The sequence below is a fragment of the Salvia splendens genome, chromosome 17 (assembly GCF_004379255.2).
Source record: "Salvia splendens isolate huo1 chromosome 17, SspV2, whole genome shotgun sequence".
NCBI classification, from domain to species: domain Eukaryota; kingdom Viridiplantae; phylum Streptophyta; class Magnoliopsida; order Lamiales; family Lamiaceae; genus Salvia; species Salvia splendens.
The window spans coordinates 16,513,977-16,538,011 of NC_056048.1; the positions used below are offsets into that span (position 1 = coordinate 16,513,977).

General features: G+C 36.9%; 2 long non-coding RNA genes across 2 annotated transcripts; one reads left to right on the plus strand and one right to left on the minus strand.

The window, feature by feature from the left end:
* Positions 1 to 14,784: 14,784 nt before the first annotated feature.
* On the minus strand, positions 14,785 to 16,631 carry LOC121773352. The gene is made up of 2 exons (XR_006044744.1): positions 15,137 to 16,631; positions 14,785 to 14,996 (listed from the first exon to the last, which is right to left on the minus strand). It is a non-coding gene; the product is annotated as an uncharacterized LOC121773352 (long non-coding RNA).
* A 1-nt stretch (position 16,632) lies between these two features.
* On the plus strand, positions 16,633 to 18,087 carry LOC121773353. Its single transcript, XR_006044745.1, has 2 exons — positions 16,633 to 17,036; positions 17,893 to 18,087. It is a non-coding gene; the product is annotated as an uncharacterized LOC121773353 (long non-coding RNA).
* Positions 18,088 to 24,035: the final 5,948 nt, after the last annotated feature.

Consider the following 24,035-nt stretch of genomic DNA (forward strand, 5'->3'; position numbering starts at 1 on the left):
TCGAGAAAAAAGAGTGAAACTGCTGCGTGAACGGATCAAGTCAGATCAACCGGAGCCAACATGAGTTCCTGCATAGAAGATGGAGCTAAAAACCCCTACCAAAATCCAAAGGCAGGAATGACATTTCGAGAGGACGGTACCCTAGGGATCAGAGCCCTACGCCTCTCTATAAATAACAAGCCAAGCGCGAGTAGGAGAGGGGGGCGCACATAGAGAGAAACACATTCCTGATTTCAACTCTCTTCAAGGGCTAAAATGGGAGCTCCCAACACTCAACACTCCTGAATTCTGGCACTCACACACTTGGTCTTAGTTTAGTTTAGTTTAGCAGCGTGGTGGTGTTAGTTTTACCAGCTCTCTCTTTTGGTTCTGTAATTCCACTTCGAGAAGAAGCTATGAAACAATTTCTACTTTTAGTTCTGTTTACTTTTAGTTTATGCTTGACGTTCAGACTTGGATTTCAGTTTATTGATCAATGTTTTGTGGAAGTTTGTTATTATGCATGAACTCTCTGATCGATGTTTGATTTCCGATTTATGAAGTGTATCTTAGCTCAAATGTTTAGTTGCTCTTTATTCCATTGGATGTGCTCTGTTGTCTATGAATTTTACTCTGTTATGAAGTGATCATGGATGGGATGCGTTAGGATGTTTAGATCTGCTAATTGGTAACATGGTAGTGTAGATCTGAGTATGTTTGCATTGATCGAAGATGCGATCGTGTTTGATTCGTTTCGGCAGTCGTAGATCTGAAGTTTCATTTTATTATTTTCATGAGCATGAGTAGGTCAGTTTGTTTATGTCTTAACAGTAGTTGTTCTCTGCTTGATTTGGAAGTTATGAGTTAGATTTATAAGTTTGTGCTTTCTTGCCAAGTTTGTTCTGATGGAAGTCTCTGCACATCTGATTTACTCTGTTCCTTGATTTGGTTGTAGAAGAAGATGAGTTTGTTAGTAAAGTTTTGCTTTATCGTACACTTTTCAGATTTCAGGAAATTACATGATGAGTTGATCAAGTAGATTTTATTCCATTTAGCAAGTGGATCAGTTTAGTTAGTTTAGTCTCTCAAGTCAAGTAGTTTAACTTAACCCACCGTAGTAAAGCGTGGCAGCAGCCATTCCCATTCGTGTCCGCAACCAATGTAAAACAAATCATCTATGTGGGATCGATCCTTACTTCCCTATACTAGTTAATAGTATTGTGGGTTAAGGTTTTGAAAGCGCTTTTGAGCTCTCACTCAAGTCGGATATAAGTCAAGTTGACCAGTCTAAATCTCCACTGGATCCACTCGCCGGCATCTTGCAGGTAGAAGACATACAACTGGTCGGCTGGATCAGTTTGACGGTTTAACTTGAGTAATCTAAAACGTCAGAAGACAAAGAGGAGAGAGACAATAACAGGAGAACAAAAGCGAACCTTTCAACTGCCCATCCAAATCCGAAATTACAAGTAATCCCGGTTTCCGTTTTGTTTGTTGTTTATTTCCCGTGCTTAAGATATAAATGTCCGTTAATTAATTAATGTCTGCTATGGACTTAATTAATTAACATCTTATTTATTCCAAGAGTGGACTCAACAAAAACACTTATTTATTATTCATGGAACAATTAAATTCCAACATGCCAGTTTCTGAATAATAAAACCTTGTTCGAGCTCCTCTTGAGGACATTATCAAATGAGACTCACCTCACGCACGATTCAACACAATAGCAATCCTAGCACCGCTATATATTAATCACTACTACCCAATATATCAGGATTATTGGGTTGCGAAAAACCCGCACCATTTGATAAGTCGAAGTAGTGCATAATCAATACCGTATGCTCAATGCTAATGTATGTAGATTAAGAAATAATTATTTATCATGACCTAATCTTTCAGTAGATAGCATAAAACACGACTTGTTGTTAGATCCATTCAGTGCTATACCACACCAACGTCATCTTATTTCAGTAAGGCTTAGAAATAATCAAACTGACATTGCAACCTTTCATGATAGGTAGTCTAAGCCAGTGGCGGATCCAGGAATTAAAAAGGGTGGGGTCAGACGAAAAAATTAATATAAGGAATAATATTTAAATATATAAAATAGTAATAAAAATACATTGCAAACGAAATATCTCTATTTTGTATTAAACACGATAATTGACTTCTACAAGTATTCATGTTTTGAAGCTAACTTAAAGTTATTTCATTGGAAATATCTATGAATATAGTATCTTTTAGTCGTTGTTCGTGTTCAACATTAGTACTAGAAGAACAGATGAAAGCGCCATATCTTTATAAAAGAAATGTATCCATTAATCTAAATGAAAAGTATTAAAATCAATGATCAAAAGTAATTATTATATTTATTAAAACTAGATAAAAATTTTATTAGTTACTACTCCTACTATTTTAAAATAAAAGTAAAATAAAATAAAACAAGAGTAAAAGATAATCAATAAACTACTAAAAAATAAAACTAAAAACCGAGAATTCTTATTTATAAATAAAGTTTAAACACTTATATAAAGATAAAATTGTTAAAAAGAAAAGTATTGATTGTATTTTTTTTAATTAATAAAAAGCTCAAACCTAAGCCAAATACATAAAAAGAAGAAGGGAAAAGCTGCGCTGCTTCAGGTCATCGGAAAAGTTGCGCTGCTTGAGGTCTGAGGATGAATCGTGGGCAGTGGCAGACTCAGGAATATTTTTCAGTAGGGGCTCCATTATATATACGATCCCTTCGTTCCCCAAGATATGTCCTATTTTGATCCAACATGGGTTACAAAAAAATACTTTTACTTATTATGTTTGCACTTTCATTTTATTTTTATTACATTAGTATATAGGCCGTGCATTCTAAAAAAGTATACTTTGGTTCCAAAAAATTTGGCTAAGTTTTCTTTATATTTTTAAAAAAAATGCAGAGTTAAAAAAATACATAACAAAAAATATGTGAAGTAATAGCATAGTATAAAAAATCACAATTATATACTAATCAAATACCTAACCAAAATGATGAAACAATTCATAATTTACCTATTCTTTTTCTTATCCTCGAATTTTAATAAAGAAATAAAGAATGATAAAAAAAATTTCTGCATGATTTAATAAAGAAAAGAAATAATTAGAAAATTGAATAGTAACAACAAAAAAACAGCGCCTAAAAAGAATTAATGGTTCCAATGTAGAAAATGATATATAAAGAATTACAATGATCAAAATAGTAAGTTAGATTCATTTTAAAATAATTTTAAAACTAATCGATAGTAGTTTTGCACGTTTGCAGAGACACTTAACACTTAACACTTAAAAAAGTTACTGTAATAATGATAATATTATAATATTATTGTTTTTTTATCAGCTAACATCATCTTCTTCCTTAAAACACCAAACTGTTTCTTATTGTTTTCTCTGCCATTTAAAATTTTTAATTTTCAGCCCTTTTATCCTTTAATTTTCAAGCATTTAACCTTCTATGTCATTAAATTGGTGAGGGCTGAGCTAAATTTTTTAAGATTTCGAAAATTTTATAAATAGAACAAACACAAAAACAATATTTGGGTAGGGTAAGAAGCCCTCCCTCTCTTCCTACTGTGTCCGCCCATGATCGTGGGGCGGAGTTCCAGATGCCGTGGGGTCGGGGGCTGTTGGGAGGAGTCTTCCGGCGGTTCTCTGGGGATGGCGGTGGGGTCGGCCGACCCCGCGCGACCCCACCTGCATCCGCCGCTGGTCTAAGCCTACCTGGGTTGTGAAATTCATTTTTTTCTTTTGCAAAGCATTGCATAGAACCGACTGTGTTACTTAAAGTGGACGTCGCCCACAACCAATCTACTAAGCAAAAGACTTAGACTTTGTTTGCTTCTTATACATTTAAATGTTTAAAAAATATCTTATAAATGCATAAGCAAACACAATGTAATAATATATTGATTCTATTCGTGCAAACTGCTCGAATAATACTGAATCGAGTTAAAAGTGGTTTGTAGAGTTTTTCGTATACAAGCAAGATTTTATTCGTGCTCGAAACATGCTTTTCAGTATACCAAACCTAGCAATCTCCCACTTATACTCAAAACATGCTTTCGAGTATACCCACTGCCAAAAACTCTCCCACTTATACTCAAAGCAGGTCTTGGTGCTAGATATATCGAACCACCATTCATTTCACATCATGTTCAAAACATGTTGCCACAAAGGCATTTTTCTATGAAAAAATATGCTTGGTTGTTCTCTGATTATATCTTTGCCACCATAATGTCTTGTTGCGTACTTGATCTTTAAGTAATTTCATCTCTTTATGTGATTGTTTAGCTTTATTAGCTCGTGTGTCTCTTGAGTTAGCCTTCACTAGAGTAATCATAACAAAATATAATACTCATAGGCATACTCAATCTTACGATTAAAACTATTAGGAAGATACTCCTAAGGTAAACACATATTCATAGGATGACTCACTCAATCACTGATCAGTCATAAAACTTAGTCAGTGTAACCTCAAGGACATTACATGAATGACTGGTAAACTAGAATATAGCGATTAGTCTTTCTCAAGCACTATATTATATTCTTTACCTCAATCAAAGTCCTTTGCCATGGTTAATATGATATATACTTGCTATGCAAGAGCACAACTAATATCAAACTTAGTACACATCATAGCATACATGAGACATCTATCTTCAAAACTAGTCTCATAATTCTTGATCTCACCCAGCATCAAACGACACTTGACTAGAGACAAGACAATTCCATCTTAAATGGTAAAAACTTTTTCATGGGATTTCTAATGCTAATATGTTCCAAGCAATGTATAGATATAGAATTCCTAAGAGAATCTCAACATTCTTTCTAGAAATGATGCTTATGAAAAAGAAAGAAAAGAAAAGAAAAAAAAGAGAAAGAAAGGTTGTGAAAAGAAAAGAGAAATCAAAGGTTTGGAAAGTGAGTTGAAGGAGAAAAATAAGTGTTAGAAGTGTCTTGGGTTTAGAAAAGTGGAGTCATTTTAACTCTACTTGGGATATTTTTAATTTTGAATCACTTTTTAGCCAAATATTCCTCACCTACCAAAGAGCCTACATTACAATAAAAAATAAAGACCTTTCGGACTTTTGATGCTTAATCACATCTAATAGAGGAGGGATTAGATTTTGAGCAAAACTTTGCAGGATGCATGGTACACTTTGTCATATACACTTTGAGAGTGAGAGATAAATCACTTCCCATCTTTGGAAGTTTGCCACATGAGAGAGTGCATGAATTCAAGGTGTTCCACGAGTTAGTAATGAAAGTGCACTAATAAGCCATGCTTGATTTGATTGCATTATTACATGCTTGATCTATCTTTTCCAAACTTTGAGGCAATTATGACGTCTAGTCCTTGTGCATTCCATGCGTCTATTTTTGTGTCTTTTATGTTTTATTCGAGGACAAACAAAAATGTAAGTTTGGGGGAGTTGATACGCTCGGATTTTGCACGGTCATTATTTGGTCCGTTTTGAATGTCAAAGTTGCATTACATGTCTATTATTTGCATATTTTATCTATTTTGTTATTTTGACATGTTTTGTGAGAAATGTGCATATTTGAACTTAAAGAGGGAGTCAAAACGCGATGTAGGAAATCTGGAGTTTTTGGGAGCGTCTAGCGACCGCTGCAACACCGTCGGCGCCCAGCGGCCGCCATGTCTGTAGCGGTCTGTTCCGGGAAAATTGTGCATGGAATGAAGACACGCCCAGCGACCGCTGGGCAATGCGTGGCGACCGCTACCCAAGAGTCAGAAGCCTCGGACCATCCCATAGCGACCGCTGGCCAAGGTGAAGCGGTCCGCTGCAAAAATGCAGCGAGCATATTTACCCTAAATTCTCTCCAAGATTTACCATATTTTGCAACCCTTTTCCTTATTTGAGAAGGAGCGATTTTTCCCCTATAAATAGCCTCTCAAGCTTCATCATTAGGATCCTCTTTTTGAAACATATTTCCAGAGTTTAAAAGTTAGAGTACTTCATTGTGCAAGGAGTTGAAGAAGGATTCAAGAACATCAAAGCTACAAGGATTCAACCTTTGGGTTTTATTTGCTTTAGTTTTATGTTCCCATTGTTTTCCCTTCAATCTATGTTTTTAGATTATTTTATCATGTGTAACTAAATTCATAGGATTCTAGGGATGTGTTAGTAACGATTTTGGTTATACAATTCCTTTTCTATTTAATATCCGTTTTGTTCTTACTTTATCTCTTCCTTAAGTTAATGGATAATGCTTCACGTTTGAGTGACACATTCTGTGATGAATTAATATAACTTGATACATAATCGTGAGAGGAGGTTGGCGAGTTAGATCCACTTAATACACACTACAATTAGCTTCCTTTAAAACGACACTGTTAATTGAGAGTGAGGACTTTTCAAGGGTCTTAGGAGCTTTTAGGAGTTACGTATTTAGGATTGACAACCCTATGTTTGTAACCAATGTTTGCATCACATGAGCATAAACTAGGTGACTCATTCTATCAAAGTAAGAACTGTGCTAGGGTATTATAGTTGGAATTTATATAACCATAACTGTGAATGCACATCCCTGGAATTCCCTTATCTCTATACTTTTATCTCTGTGTTTTATCTGCAATTAGTTGGTTATCGCTTTTAAGCTGTTCTTTGTTTTCAAAAATTCAAAAAATTTTCGGTTTTCCAAATAGTAATTGAGTTTTAGTAGAGGATAGACAGTCTGTGTCTGTTTTTCCCGTGATCGATATCCGGTACTAACCTTTAACTATACTATTCATACTTTGTATACTTGCAGGTATTTATAGTGTTAATAAAAAGTAAATGGAATGGAAGGTGTCCTTATTTTTATGGAATGGAGGGAGTATTATTTTCAAAATTAGCATAATTTGTTTAACTTGCATTAATCTTATGTCTTATACTAAGCACAAGTTACTGAAAGAATGATTGACCAATTTTTAAGTTTTTGATTGACCACTTTTTAAGTTTTTTCTTGTTTATTTCTTGGTATGATATTGTCACATATGTTTTCCATGCAATTGAGGTGATAATAAGAGCATCTCCAATGACAGACGTCCGGTCGGACATCCGCGACGGGCGACCGGGACGTCTGCCATTGTGGCGTGGCAAGTCGGGTACGGACGTCTCGTAAGGACGTCGGATGTCCTCGGACGTGCGGGCGACGGGCGGGTGGACGTCCGCCATTGTGGCCTGGGTCGGACGTCCGGTATTTAAATTTTTTTTAAACTATGTAATTTTTTTTGTTTTATTACTATGTAATTTTTTTTTCGAAGCATGTATGTTTTTTTAATGAAGTTGTTAATTTTTCCCGTTCGTATTCATGTTGAAATTTTATTTCCGTAAACGTAAATTGCTTTATTTGTGAATTTGTGATTTTTTTTGCGGGAAGTCCTAGTGGGAAGGGCGATGGGAAGGGCGGATTGTGCAGGGGAAGTCCTAGTGACGTGGCAGTGGGATGGGAAGTTCTAGTGACGTGACAGGAGGTGTTTTTGGGAAGTCCTAGTGGATGTCCGAGTGGGACATCCGGGCATTGGAGATGCTCTATGTCCCAAATCTTTTGCATTCCAGATATTCACGGTAAAGTTTTTTTATATTTTATTTCGTGGTATGATATTGTCACATGTTTTCTATGCAACTGGGATTAAATAAAGTCCCAAATTTTGTGAAATTTATGTTTTCTGGATGCAGAAGTGATGCTCCGTGTAGATGCAAAACAAGGCTTTTCAACGGTTGAGAATTATATTTTAGCCTTTAAAGATGAAATTCTATTAGACAGTCTAGACAGGTAAAGGGGAACCTAAAAAAAATTCTTCTCTCTTCTCCCAAGCGTCGATTGTGAGGCAATGAAGGCTAGAGTAATGTTTTGTCTTCATTTCATTTCTATTTGTAGAGTTATGTATGTATGTGCTAGGTTAGAGATCTATGGAGGAATTGGATTGGGCTAATCCATTGGATACTTGCTTATTAAACTAATCAACCCATAATTTAATATTTATCCAATGAAATATTATTTTTTACCACTATGAAAATAGTTGACTTATGTCACGCCTGCCCTTTCTAAGGATAGAAAGAGCAGTTTATCGTGTCCGGGGAAGGATATAAGAAGCGGGGAAGAAAGGGAATTGAAGCAATATCATTCTTGGACAGAAATAGGCCAAATAACAATTTATTTAATCATCAAAATGGTGTATCAGAGTAATCGAGTTTAAAGTATCTCGGCGCAATGCGCATTATTCAAAAAAATGAATAGTCTTAGCGGAAGCAATCAAGAGTAAAAGAATGACATCATGTATGAAGACACGACCCATCATGCACAGATAACAAGTAGACTTTATAGGCTCCACTCAACACCCACCATGACACGTCATTGCTCAACCTGCACATAGGGAAAATATATGCAGGGCTGAGTACTTCAGTGGACAGTTGCCGAAAATATTTGCATAAAAATAATTGTCAAGCCATCGCGAGTGCTCTCGGTTTTTCATATTTTTCAAAAGTCCGAGACACTAAAATATTTCCATTTTCATCAAAGTCGAGTGATCACTCATTTTTCCGTTGTTCATGCCATAATGTAATAACTCGTATACCGGGAATGTGGCTACATTCCACGACGGTCACTGAACCGGCCAAATGCGCGACAATCATTCATTTCACGTCAAAGTATTTAGCATCATTGGGAATAAATCCCAAAATATTTCATGAACGGTACTTAAAAGAAAGTCCACCTCGTTCGCTTAAAACAATATCGCACTTGAGTATTTCCTCGTTCCGAACTTAGAGTCTCACGGAACAGTTCCCTTTAAATAACAAGATAGTAACACAACAATTAGTGTGGGAAAACTATTAATTAGAATGCATGCACCCTAATTAAAGTTTTTTTTATCTTGTTTCTCGATTTTCGTATATTTTCGATTATTCGGCGACCGCCCAAGGCGTCGCGTGCGACGCCGGTCGGCCGCTTGCACACCCCAACTCCTACTTTGACTCCTTGTATTCCCTCCATGATGTAGAAATAAAATTCCCGAAAATTATTTAAGCGTATAATTAAATTCTCGCCTTCATTTCCCCCGAAAAAATATATTTATTTCGGACTTAAGATGAAATTATTCATACTTCAAACTATCCGGGAGCTAATTAAATAATTCCCCACGATTAATTTATCATCCCAAAATCAAATTAATTATTTACTTAACCCACCTTTTTCTTCCGGTTAAACTAAAAAGCCCAACTATTATAACTCCAAGAGAGGCCAAATAGAATTATATTACCCACCCTTATTTCTCCAAATATAAAAGAGAAGGGAGGCCCAAGAATAATGACCCACCAAGCAATACTCCCTTCTCCACTATCGGCCCTAGAGCTACACAAGGTTTACCGAACCGACGGTTAAAATCGAAACTGTAATCGCCGGTTACGGTTCCGAACCGAAACCGCGAAAAAATCCCCAAACCGAAATCGTGAATTTTAGAACCGTAGTTCGGTTCAGGTTCTAAATTTTTCGAACCGAAACCACGACCGAACCGCCGGTTCCGAACCGTCGGTTAACCGGCGGTTTCACGGTTCCGAACCGCCAATGCAATGATAAATTTAAACATAGTTAATCATTATATTAAAACTATACTCCATTAAATAAACATTATTGAATTATCCGATTTTTTAGTTTTATACTTTTACAAGTAACTTTCATTTTTGGATTTGGTAATATCTGTGGAAAAAATAATGTAAGACAAAATTTTGTAGCAAAAATAACTTTATAATACTATTTGGTAAATTGGATGGTAATTTGGTAAACATAAGAGAAAAGATAATAAAAACAAATAGACTAGATTACAAGATGGAGTGTATGGAGTATGGACCATTGATTATGGTAATAACTTTATAATACTATTTCCGATTTTATTAATTAACACAGTTTTTTACTTATGGAGTCTATGGAGTATGGATCATTATTAATAAATATTTATTGAACATTGTTTAATAAAACTTAGAAGAATTGATTACTTTAAATAAAGCATAATACTCTAATTAACATTGGTTAATGAATTTGTAGTCTTCAAAATTGATTAGTTGAGTATTCAAAATTGATTGGTTGGCGGTGGGTGATGGCAACACTATTCAAAATTGATTGCACAAAACACCATTTTTTTATTTTTATTTATTTATTTATTTATTTATATATTTAAATGCTAATTTTAAATTCAAATTGGATTTTATTTCCCTCTATTTATATCACATTGTAATTTGTTTATAAATTTTATCACATTGTAATTTGTTTATAATTTTTATCACATTGTAATTTGTATATGTAAATTTGATATCATTTTCACCTTACTCGTCTTAATTCAATTTAAACTATCATTTCCTTGTTCCAATTTATTTTATAATTTCAAACTATATGACAAAAAAAAATTAAGGAAAAAAAACCGCGAAACCGAACCTAAACCGCTACGAACAAACCGAAACCGTGAAACAGCCTCACGATTTGGTTCCGGTTCCATATTTCCCAAAACCGAAACCGGCGATTCCGAACCAAAACCGCTGGTTCATGAAAACTCAATTTGAGATCTCCAATTTGAGAGAAAACTCAAATTCCCGTCGCCTCCCTCAATCTCTCCCCAAATTCGGACTCAATTCTCCTCCAACACCGATGTCCGGCGGCTGGGAAACCACTCCCATCAAGTCGTCGTTGACCGCCTATTCATACTCTCCCCCATCTTTTCTAATTCCCACAACTTAAGAAATCCCCCAAATCGGAGGTCACTGCTGCTCGGTTTATCTCTCCAGCCACCGCCACCATTCCTCCTCCGTCTCTCTCTCTCTCTCACGGCCCAATCGGAACCATCGCTGCGTAACCGGATACGAGGAGGCGCCTGCAGCCACCGTCCTCCGTCGCACCGTAGGCATCGTTGCCGTCGGCTCTCCCCGCATCTACGGCGTTACCGTCTCCGTCCGTTATCCACTCATCCAACCAGCAGCCGGCGATGTAGTGCGGTGTCTCAGCCGTCCGACTTCTCGAGGCGCTGTCACTGACCGCACCTCACTGCACCAGTCGTTGGCTAGCCGCCGTTCGCACAACTCCGCACGTATCCGGACAGCCTCGAAACAGCCCCAAACGACTCCGATACAAACCCAAACCAACCCAATTCACCCCGTAAGATGAGTTCTCTTTACAAAATTATGTTCTTTTTCGTGTTTTCGATTAATTGCCGCGGGGGTTTCGATTATGATGTTCGATCGGTTTTGATTCTTTTAATTTGGTTTCGAGTTCCATTTTTTGTTTAATTTTGGTTTAATGGCTAGTAAATGGGATTAATTGGATAAAAAGGTGGAATTAAAGCAGGATTTACTGTGTGTTTAAAGGCTAATTAGTTGTCATGAAGAGTATTAAATTGTATGAATCATTGCAGGATTAAATCTGCAAGTGTAACGTCTGGAGTTCAGCAGAAAACAGGAGACGGAAACATGGAGTTAGGCGTGGGAGTATGTTGAAGAAAGGAATTGGCTAAAATATGGGTGTACATTCGGTTTTCATTTCGGTTTTTTGTCTAAACCGAACTGAAAAACTGAAATATTTTGAAAATTGAAATCGAATCGAAATCGGATAACCGATACCGAAAAAACCAAAAACCAAATTGAAAAACCGAGTTAACCGAAAAAAACCGGAATTGTAAAGATTTCAAAATATCAAAACTTAAAATATAAAAAAAAATCATACAAACACAATATAATTAGCATCCATCAACGACAAAAACAAATATTAACTCACAAACATAGATTGTCAACCAAAATATGAAATATGTACAACTTCATCACAAAAATGCGAAATCAGTAATCTGTACCAGATTGAAATACAACTAGTTCTAGTGAATAAGAAAAGGGAGAATTATGAACTAAATCGGTGAACTAGAAGCATTCAATATTTATGCATTTAGATACAAATATAAACTCTATCAAGATGCTATGAAGGAGTATCTAATGCATAAGAATCAGCGGATTTTGCTGAAATGGGTATCGTATTAGCATATACATTTGAAAAAAAACAAGATGATAAAATTAATCCCACAAAACATTAAATCAGTCACACTCAAAATCCCATTAATAAACTAAGGCGATGAAGGCTGGAATCGTGGAAGAGACGGCATGGAAGGCTGGGAACGACAAAGGCGATGTCGTGGAAGTGTCGCCGGAAGTGTGGAGGCGACGGGAATCACGGGATGGAGGCGTGTGGAGAAGAAGAGAAGTGGAGATTTCAAATTTCAGAATTGGAAGCGGCGCCGATTCTGAATGTTTTAGGGTTAGGGTTTTTTAGTTAAAGTATATAATATATATATATATATGGGAGCGTTATTCTCCTTTTCACATCTTAGATCCTTTTTCCTTCTTAATATTACGCGTTAGATCTAAGGCATCAACGGATCAGATTGATTCTATAAAACTGGTTCCGTGTTGCATTATAGAAGGTGGTTGTATGCATTACAGGGTTATTATTGACATTTGACGGAAAAGTAACTGCCACATTTTGGTATCTGCGAATAATGCACCACATGGTCACGAGTAATGCATATAATTGACTATATAATGCACAATATGTGAACTGCAATGCATACGAATAAGATGTACCATGTTACGATGTTTGGACACACGTTTCTTGTTTCCCCTAAGGGTTTAATAAGCTTAGGGGCTAGGGTATAGTACGTAGACACGTATGTAATCTTCACATGGTAACGAGTAATGGATATAATTGACTATATAATGCACAATTTGTGAACTGCAATGCATACAAACAAGATGTGCTGTGCTATGATGTTTGACACACGTTTCTTGTTTCCCCTAAGAGTTTAATAAGCTTAGGGGCTAGGGTATAGTACGTACGCATTAATAACAAATTATAAAACGATACGAATAATTCACCAAATTGTCACGAGTAATGGATGGTATTAACTATATAATGCACAATATGTGAACTGCAATGCATACGAATAAGATGTACCATGTTATGATGTTTGACACACGTTTCTTGTTTCCCCTAAGGGTTTAATAAGCTTAGGGGCTAGGGTATAGTACGTAGACATTACTAACAAATTGTTGTTATTGGAATATACGTATGTGCATTATTTGGTTTAGGTAGTGCATTATGTAGCTGTTAATTGTCATTATCTCAGTATATTATGCATTATTAGAGGTATTGTGTATATGGGTTAATCAACGGATTGAAGATTACATACGTGCATTTAGTAATGTCTACGTACTATACCCTAGCCCCTAAGCTTATTAAACCCTTAGGGGAAACAAGAAACGTGTGTCAAACATCATAACATGGTACATCTTATTTGTATGCATTGCAGTTCACATATTGTGCATTATATAGTTAATAACATCCATTACTCGTGATAATTTGGTGAATTATTCGTATCGTTTTATAATTTGTTATTAATGCGTACGTACTATACACTAGCCCCTAAGCTTATTAAACCCTTAGGGGAAACAAGAAACGTGTGTCAAACATCATAACACAGCACATCTTGTTCGTATGCATTGCAGTTCACAAATTGTGCATTATATAGTTAATTATATCCATTACTCGTTACCATGTGAAGATTACATACGTGTCTACGTACTATACCCTAGCCCCTAAGCTTATTAAACCCTTAGGAGAAACAAGAAACGTGTGTCCAACATCATAACACAACACATCTTGTTCGTATGCATTGCAGTTCACATATTGTGCATTATATAGGCAATTATATGCATTACTCGTGACCATGTGGTGCATTATTCGTAGCGGTTTCCAGCCATTATTAGATTACTATTGTACCCTCATAATGCACAAAATAGGACAAATAATGCAACACGGGATTAATTACCCAATGTTGATCTTGACCGTCCATTTCTCTAATCTAATGGCTGATATTAAGAAGGAAAAAGGAGGAAATATAGGAAAAGGAAATGAATACATCCCTATATATATATATATATATATATATATATATATATAATATCTAGATAAATTCGGTTTTTCAGTTATTTTTTCATCCGAACTGAACTGAAAAACCGATTTTTTTCTGAAATTGAAATCGTACCGAATCGAAAAATCGAAATAATCAAACCGAATTTTATAATTCAGTTTGGATCGGTTCGGATATTCGAGTTTCGGATTTTTTGCTCACCTCTAGGCTAAAAGCATAACTCATTGTTTATTTGTTTTGGCCTAGATATGATTTAATTTGTTGTAATTAAATCGATCCAAACCATTTTGATTTATTTGCATGGACTTTTATTTTTCATGGCCCAAAGCCAATTGTAATTAGACATTGGAATCTTATTTTATTTGGGAAGCCCAAGTGTATTATTTTATATCTTACATTCCCTTTTTATTAATTAAAGTTCACGGAAAACTTTAATTAAATCTCATTGTCCCGTTCCCAAAAATTCTCCCAACGAAAGCCAATTAACATTTGGTGTTGTTCCAAATATTAATCGATCCTTGATTCAAACACGTCGAGTACTACGTATAGTAATTTAGATAAATTCCACGAAGATCGAAGGTATTCCTCTCTACCTAAACAATTCGCATCCCACGAGTATGAATTTTAAATCAAAGCACGCACTTCTCTTTGCACAACCCAACAACATAAATTGTCCGTTGGTGTTATGCCAAGTATTATCATAATTCCTCAACGTTCATATTTTCCAAGGTTCACAAATGTAACCCCCCGAGTTTTTCGTGCACAGATTTCGGAGTATAAAAAAAATTCTAGGATGAAGAGACGGTTGGAAATTTAAGTGCAAGGAAATTTAAGTTTTGAATTACAAATTGTTGAAAAAATAGAAATACAAGAGTGATGGAATCACAGGTAGTACATATGATAGAGACTATACTATCTTGGCAAGGAGACAAGTGGCATTCTAGCCAACTCCTATTTCCCCTTCTTCTCTCCTCCCTTCTCAATTCATGCTTCCACAAGACACCAAGCATGGACAACCATGTACCTACAAATGAAACACCAAAAAGGGATATGAAAATTAGGCTTCACAAGACTCAAGGTGGGAGACTTCTTCAAGATAGTAAGTATGTGAATCTATGCAATACATCATCAATCTTAAAAAAAAAGAAAAAGGACAAGAATGACCAAGGAGTGAGATCATCCCTAAGGCCTTTTAGAGGCAACAATGTACTCTCTTTCCCCATCAACCGAGGCTGAGATAACAGCCAAGAGGGGCAGCCCCTAGGCCTGCAAATCACACAAAAATGGGGTTAGAAAAATAGACTTATAAGAAAGGAAGGGGAGGGGGCCAGCTCGATTGAACATGGAGAGTAAACAGGCTGAGTTGTAGTTGTACAGCCAAGAGGCTGCTCAGGCAGTAAGACAGCCATTTTGTCACAGTCCCTTCTTACACCAAAGTAGAGGTTAGGACAAAGGAGGATAGTAGAATGAACCCAATGTTCATACTCAAAATGAGCATGAATCAGATCCCTTTTTCCGTCACCAAGGCTGGGAGAAAACTGCCAAGGAGGGCAGCCCCAAACATTCATCAACTTAGTAAGAGTAGCAGTATCACAAAGCTCGAAAGGGAGCTAAGGAACAGCCCAAAATTAGCATCACCGCCTCCCAAAAATTAGACACAAAATGCGAAGGAGTTTTGGCTATAAATACCAGCCACACCACCATCTCCTTCCTCACACCTCTCAACATTAACAAATCAAAAGAAGTGCAGCAAGAGAGGAAGGAGTGGCGGCGAGCTTAAGGGCAGTCCGGTGTTCGAAGGAGTCATCGAGAAAGAGGTAAAACACTAGCACACCCTCTGCTTTTGTTTCGAACATCATACTAGGTCCAAGAACATAGAATCATGGCTGTAGAAATCTCATGACAGTAGCAACTCTTAGAACAAGTAGCAGTTGAAGTCCCCAATATAATGAACTCATTTCAGTGAGCTAACAATCCTCCCAAAAGTCATAACTTGCTTCACAAGATGCAAATGGAACTCTCAACATGTTACTGCCATAACTCAATTGAAAAAAAAAGTAGAAGGGAAAGGGGTGAGACTTAGCTTTAGGCCAAGAATAAGCCGACAAGGCGAGCCGGGACGCGGAGGCGACGAGGGGCTGTCCGGCAAGGATCGGACGACGGCGGAACCCCGGACAGCAGACGGAGGCGGTGAAATGGCAGCTGGCAGCGGGAACTCCACTCACCGAGTACCCGAAGCGGGGACGGCGGCGCTGCAAAACCGTCGGGGGGCCGCTGCATCCCAGAGAGCTCGGCGTGAGAGGAAGAGCTCAGGAATCGATGAGCTGCTGTCTGAGATGTCGACGAGAGGAAGAGCGCTGGACGGAGGGCGCTAGACGAAGGGCGTGAATTCGCTGGAGAGGGCGAGGGATGGAACGACGCGCCGCTGCCCTCTGTTCCAAGACGAAAACAAAAATTGAGATCAGAAAGGGGATGAGGGAGAGACGCCGGAGGAAGGCGTGAGCGGCAGTGACTGATTCTCGCCGAAGTGGCGGCGAGATGAGGAAGGAGGAGCTGCCATGGTTTCTTCTCAACCTACGACTCCCTAATTTGGAAAAGTGAGAGTGAATTGGGGATTTGAGGGAAGAGGGAGATGAGAACCGAGAGACAAGAGGGAGGATGTGGGCTTCATGCCTCTTTTCTTTTTCCATTTAAGTTGTTGGGCCAATAATAAAAAAAACAGATGGGCTGCAGAGTATTAAAAGGAGACTTGGGCCAGTATATTTATTTAATTGTTGGGCTGAAATAATTGATCCTTGGGCCAAAATAAATCAAAGAGGGAGAAGAGCAGTTGGGTCAGACGGAATTATTTTACGAAGGAGCTTGGGCTGAAATTAATTTAGTCTTATGCTAGAATTCTAATTAAGTTCTTGGGCCATGATTAATTAGGGCATGCATTCTAATTCTAATTAAAGTTTAAGAATTTCTCGAGTCTTATTAGTACATTGTTTGTTTTCAAAAGGCTATCTCTGCAAGTTATGGGTGGAGTCAAGAAAATTCAAGTAAGGAGTTTTAAGCGAACGAGGTGGACTTTCGAACTAAAGTGTTTCATGTGGGCTTTCGAACTAAAGTATTTTTATGTGGGCTTTCGAACTAAGATATTTTTAATGCTTTCTGTTTAAAGTATGTTTACAGTTTTTATGAAAAGTATTTTTTGTGTGCTTCTATTTAAGATGTGATGTTAAGTGCGAGCTTGCTATTTAATGTGAGGTATTATGAAAAGTGCTATTTACCTAAAGTGAAAGTGATGTGATTTATTTGATGTTATGTGTTGCCTTATGAGTGCTTGTGAAGTGTAGCTTTTATTGAAGTTTTGAGTTCGGCTTTGACCGATAGAAATAAGTTTGTTCCAAATATGTTTACAAGGAAAATGAAGTATTGAAGGTTATGTGTTCGGATTTTGAGGAAAGAAAAAATGAGTTTATGTTTCAAAAATGTTTTATGAGAAAAATAAGGTTGCGAAAGTTATGTCGAGCCATGTTTTGTTTTGAACTGTGCCTATCTGATTGACTAGCAAGGCGATATCCCTACTAGACCAGGAGTTTCAGTTTTAGTTAGTGAATGCGGGTTTGTAAGTGGGATGAGCCCATACATTCCGATTCACCAGGAGTTTCGTGAATTCTGTTCACTAGGAGGTTAGTGGGCTTCTGTTCCCTAGGAGTTAGTCAGATACATCATGTGTTCTAGGAAAATAGATCGGCAGGTCATTTTTGAAAAAGGAAAAAAGGAAAATGTTTCAGTGTTCTCGGACCTTTTCCTAAAACCCCGAGCTCACTCAAAGAGTGACTTGACAAAACTAGTTTTTCAGTAAAATATATTTCGGAACGTGTCCACTGAGTACACCAAGTACTCAGCCCTGTATATGTTTTTAAAATGTGCAGGTTGAGCAGTGATGACGGCGGGCGGTGTTGAACATAGACGATGAAGATCCTTCGATAGAATAGTACTCGGATGCGACGTGTCTCCATACATGACGTTATATGCTCTTGACTCTTCCGCTGCAATGTAAAAGTCGAGTTTGCTCTCCTTGTATCGTGCACTCTGATATATATTATTTGAGTTATTTCGGTTCAACTTTCAGTTGTGCCACAGTTTTCCCCTTTCTTCCCCGCTTCTTTCATCCTCCCCTAGTCGCGATCAACCGGGTTTTCTATCCTTAGAAAGTGCGGTCGTGACAACAAAGGAACTAAAAGAACTCATCGCCCCAAAGAAAATTATTCGTGCAAACCCAAAAGATTTAATTCCTCGTTCGGCGTGAAATTATTTTTCAAAATGTCCATTTTAATCACTATATCGCATTCAATAGGAAAATTTTTATTATACGAAAATCGCGGGTGTTGCAACTTCCCATCAAATCTCATAAATTACGAATAATTTGGGTTCCATTTAATTTACGATATTTCACGTGCCTAACATGTCAATATCTATTAAATTAATTCTTTGTTTGCTACAGACCATGAATTAAATTTAATATCTTTTCCAAAGAGTTTCTAGTTAGGAACTTCGTTTACTATTAATGGAATAATTTCCAACTGACCAATTTCACTGAATAATAAATTCTTTTTTCCAAACACCTCTTGCGATATTACCATACCTCGCAGACACAGAATTCAATGCAATAACCTATTTGACATATCCTAGTAATCAATTACTACTAACCAAACTATCATATTTATTGGGTTACGAAAATTTGCGCATATCAATAGCTCAAAGTAGCGTATGATTAAGTGGAGCATGCCATATGTTATATACAAGGATTAAGAAATACTAAACCTCCAAGATTATATGTTTAAGTAGATAGCAGTACAGATATATCTCACCTTATATCCTATTCAATGCTATACCACTCTAGTGTCTGTTTTTCTTAGGTAAGAAAAACATTTCGGACGGACACTGCAACATTTCACGATAGGTAACCAAAGTCTATCTAGGCCGTAACTATGTTTTTCTTTTGCAAGGAACTGACCGAGTCACCTACTGTGATTACATGTTCCACTTATCGTCCTATAATGCAAAAGTCTTAGACTTGTTTAATTTATACATGTACACATACATTTATTACTCCCTCTGTTCCACAAAAGATATCTCACTTTCCTTTTTAACTTGTCGCACTAAAGAGGTCACATTCATTTTTTGAAAAAAATTTCTCTTACATTAATATAAAAATTATATTTTCTTTTTTCACTTAACACATAAAACAAAACCTCCTAAAATTCCGTGTCATTCTACAAGTATGACATCTTCTATAAGATTGAACCCTTTAACTTAATCCTAGATGGATAGTCTCATGATAATTAGTCATAGCCTCCCCCCTCCAACTAAAATAATTCCACAACTTAATCCTAGATGGATAGTCTCATGATATTAGTCATGGCAACCGAACGCCACCTATGTGGATTAGTTATTAAAACACAAAAAGTTATGTCACTAGATATGCTTTTTTCTATATAAAAATAAATTGTACTAGTATGTATCCATAAGGGAGTTGTGAGTGTATACTCTGACCAAAAGTTGGGATCCACTTATCCTCTTTCTTATTTGTCAAATTGTATCTCTAATAAAGTAAAATTAACAACACATAACTTAAGCCTTTACATAATATTCCAGTGCTGATTGGCCAGTTTAGTATTGAATATGGTTAATGCATCTCATCATTTGCACTGGTCCACAATATAATTTAGGTAAATTTTAGTAGGATTTGAATTTGTCGGTCAATTTTTTTGTTGACCAGTCACAAACTATAACTACTACATGTGCTCAAGGTTAATCGGACCACTGATTAACAGCCGAACTAGAACCTTCGTCTTGACATTTCAATCGGAATCATGCAAAAGGTTTTTGTGGGGTCTTTGAATAACTATTGTTTTGTTTTATAAAGATAACCTTAAATATTTTGTACCCCTCATTATTTAATAGAAATTTTGAAAATGATATCAATTTTAATGCAAAATTAGTAAAGTAAGATAAAGAAAGATAAAAAATTATTAAAATAAAGGAGATGAAGAGAAAAAGTAGTGAAATTAGGATGAGTAGATTGTTGGGTCCATTTCCTAAATGGAGAATTTCTATTTATAGAAAACAAACTAAAAAAAGGAAAGAATTTCTATTTTTAGGAAACAGAGAGAGTACTACTTCATTTTCATTTTGGGATCAAATGAAGTTGAAGCATTCTCTTTTAGATAATCTTTAGATAATTCATTTATCCTTTTTCCTAAATAGAATACAAATCCATCTTTGTCTTCTCTTTTCCTTTATTTTTTTATCTTATAATTTATTATTATCATCTTTTTTTGTATAATTCTTTTTCAAGAAAAATTTTAAAATAATAATAATATTAACTAGAGTAGGTCAGATAAATTTGAATGTTAACATATTACTCATTATCCACCATGTATTATTCAAAATAACTATTGCTTTAATAGGTATAGTGAAGGGGTTGGCAGCGGAAGCGTGCGTTCTAACGGATCACATAAAACTGATCTATTTAGCAGATTATTTAGATAAATTCTATTCGCGTAATTATCACATGTATCATGCTCATAACTTGAATTTTAAACATGCTTTAGCACAAATAATCCCTAAAACATGCTTGCTACGGCGTTAGCCAATTTACCTCGTTGATTCACTTAAGAATCGAAGATGGCTTGCGTCTTCTCCACGTGAAGATCTTGAGTACTAGACCTCGGATCTTCAGACTGGTGTCCAGACTGTAAACTGATATTTGTGTGGGAAAATCTCACCAGTGTACTAGGACTTAAATAATGAAGACATAATCCTGCTCACGAAAGGAGAGCAAATTTCGTTTCTCTCTCTAGATGGAGGGGACGAAAATTTTGTGTGTATGCACAAGTGTATATTCTGTCTCCATTATTCTCCTATTTATATTAAGTCACATATTGGGCCCAGTCAGGGACTTAAGGAAAAATTTGGATATGACCTCACCCAATTAGCTTTTTACTAATTAAAATGAACCCACAATTTAATACAAGCTTATATTGGAATATTACAAGCAGTCACTACAGAAGTAATATTCCCCTGCCTTTCCAAATCCGAAATTACAAGTATTCCGGGTTTCCTTTTTGCGTGTGTAATTTATTTCCCGCGCTTAAGATAGAAACATCCATTAATTAATCAATGTCTGCTATGGACTTAATAAATTAACATATTTTAATCTCTAAGAGTAGACTTAGCAAGAAACTCTTATTTATTATTCATAGAGTAATCATACTCCAACTAGCTAGGTTCCGAATAATAAAACCTTGTTTCGAGCTCCTCTTGTGGATTTTATCAAACGAGACTCACCTCGCGCACGATTCAACATACTAGCAATCCTAGCACCGCTAGATAATGATCGCCACTACCCAATATACCAGGATCGTTGGGTGACGAAAAACCCGCACCTATTGGTAAGTCAAAGTAGTAGATACTCAATATCGTATGCTCAATGCTAACGTACATTGATTAAGAAATTAATTATCAAGACCTCGTCTTTCAGTAGATAGCATAAACACTCGTCTTGCCGTTTAGATCCAATTTAATGCTATACCACACCAACGTCATCTTATTTCAATAAGGCTTAGAAATAATCGGACTGACATTGCAACCTCTCACGATAGGTAGTCTAGGCCTATCTAGGTCATGAAATTCTTATTTTTCTTTATTCAGAACTGATCGTGTTACCTTAAATTGGACGACTCCCACAACCGGTCTACTAAAACAATGACATGGACTATGTTACGTTCACTTTTACATTTAAATATGCAATAAACATCCATTAAATGTAAAACATAACAACATTATGACAAAAATAATCTGTTGCATTCATTGGAAAATAATAATTAAAGTTTTACAGTATTCAATCACTCGAAAGGTGATTTCTAGCATACAAACCCTAACAATCTCCCACTTATACTCAAAATAGCTTTCGAGTATACAAAACAGTAGTGCACACGTCTAAATTTCTCCCACTTTTACTGAAAGCGAGTTGAGTTCTTGAATGAGTCGAACTCCCATCCCTTAAATGTGGCGTTCAAACGGTTTCACCGCACCAGAATTGTCACAATAAATGGTGATGCTCTTGGGCAGATTCGTAACCACACCAAAATCCATAAGGAAGTTCTTGAACCATACTGCCTCCTTTGCAGCCTCCGAAGTAGCCACATACTCAGCTTCCATGGTCGAGTCCGCGATGCATTTCTGCTTCACACTCTTCCAAATTATGGCTCCACCTCCTAAAGTGGACACATATCCTGAAGTAAATTTTCTCGAGTCCTGATCAGCTTGAAAGTCTGAGTCAGTATATCCCAAAGGACAGAGCTCATCTGCTTTGTAAACTAGAGCATAATCCTTAGTCCGTTTAAGGTACTTGAGTATGTTCTTTACGGCAGTCCAATGTCCTTGGCCCGGATTCAACTGATATCTTGCCACCATGCCAACAACAAAGCAAATATCAGGTCTCTTACAAAGCATAGCATACATGAGACTTCCAACTGCCGAAGCATATGAAATCCTTCTCATTTCTTGTATCTCAGACGGCATTTTGGGGCACATCTCTTGAGATAAATGGATGCCGTGTCTAAAAGGTAAGAAACCTTTCTTGGCGTCCTGCATGCTAAACGGCTAAGTACTGTGTTGATGTAAAATTCTTGAGATAAGCACAAAATCTTCTTTTCTCGATTCCGAAGAACCTTGATCCCGAGGATGTGTCTCGCGTCTCCCATATCCTTCATCTCGAACTGGTTTGACAACCAAGTTCTTATTGATGACAACATCTTTTTATTGTTTCCAATTAGAAGAATGTCATCTACATATAAAACTAAGAACACAACATTCCCCTTTTCAATCTTCTTATAAATGCAGCTTTCATTTGGGCACTTTTCGAATCCAAACTTGCGAACAGTTTGATCGAAACACTGGTTCCATGATCTAGATGTTTGCTTAAGGCCATAGATAGCCTTCTTAAGCTTCCAAACCATGTGTTCCTTGCCCTTTATGGCATATCCCTCGGGTTGTTGCATGTAGATGGTCTCATCAAGACCGCCGTTCAGAAACGCAGTCTTAACGTCCATCTGCCATACATCCCAATCATATAAGCTGCAATAGACAATAGTATCCGGATCAATTTGATGGCCACCGGGGAGAAAGTCTCATCGTAATCGACACCTTCATTTTGGGTATACCCCTTGGCCACTAGTCTTGCCTTGAAGACTTTAACTCGTCCATCGGGTCCATGTTTACGTTTATATATCCACTTACTCCCAATGGCAGTACAGCCTTCTGGTAGGACGGACAAATCGTAGATGTCTTTGCCTATCATAGATTGTAGTTTCGAATCCATTGCTTTTACCCATTCGCAATGATCGACATCTGCCAGCGCCTCCGCAAAGTTCCAGGGATCTAATATATTGCTGTCCGGGGAGTGATCTATAGATTCCCCCAAACCAATGTATCTATCGGGCTAATGAGTGACCCTCCCACTGCGGTGCGGCACTACAATACTTGGAGTTGAAGTTGAAGTTTCGGGAATTGTTTGTACACTAGGTACGGGTTCTTGGTTAATGGAAATTGTGACAGAAGTTAGATCATCAAGAGCCACTTCACTGTTGGGTTTATGATTCATTACATAGTCTTCCTCTAAGAATGTAGCGTGAGTACTCACAATAACTTTCTTGTCTCGGAGACTAAAGAATTCATAAGCTTTCGATCATTTAGGGTACCCTATAAACAAACATACCTCCGTCCTTGATCCTAGCTTAGTTGGATCCTTTTCCAATACATGAGCCGGGCAACCCCAAATCTTGAGATGTGCTAGATTGGGCTTGCACCCAGTCCACAACTCATAAGGAGTAGTAGGCATGGATTTTGACGGTAAATTGTTTAAAATATGGCTTGCAGAAAGCAAGGCATGTCCTCAAAACGAAATAGGTAGCCGTGCAAAACTCATCATCGACCGGACCATGTTTAACAAGGTCCTGTTCCTTCTTTCAGCCACGCCGTTCTGCTGGGTCGTGCCCGGCGCAGTCAG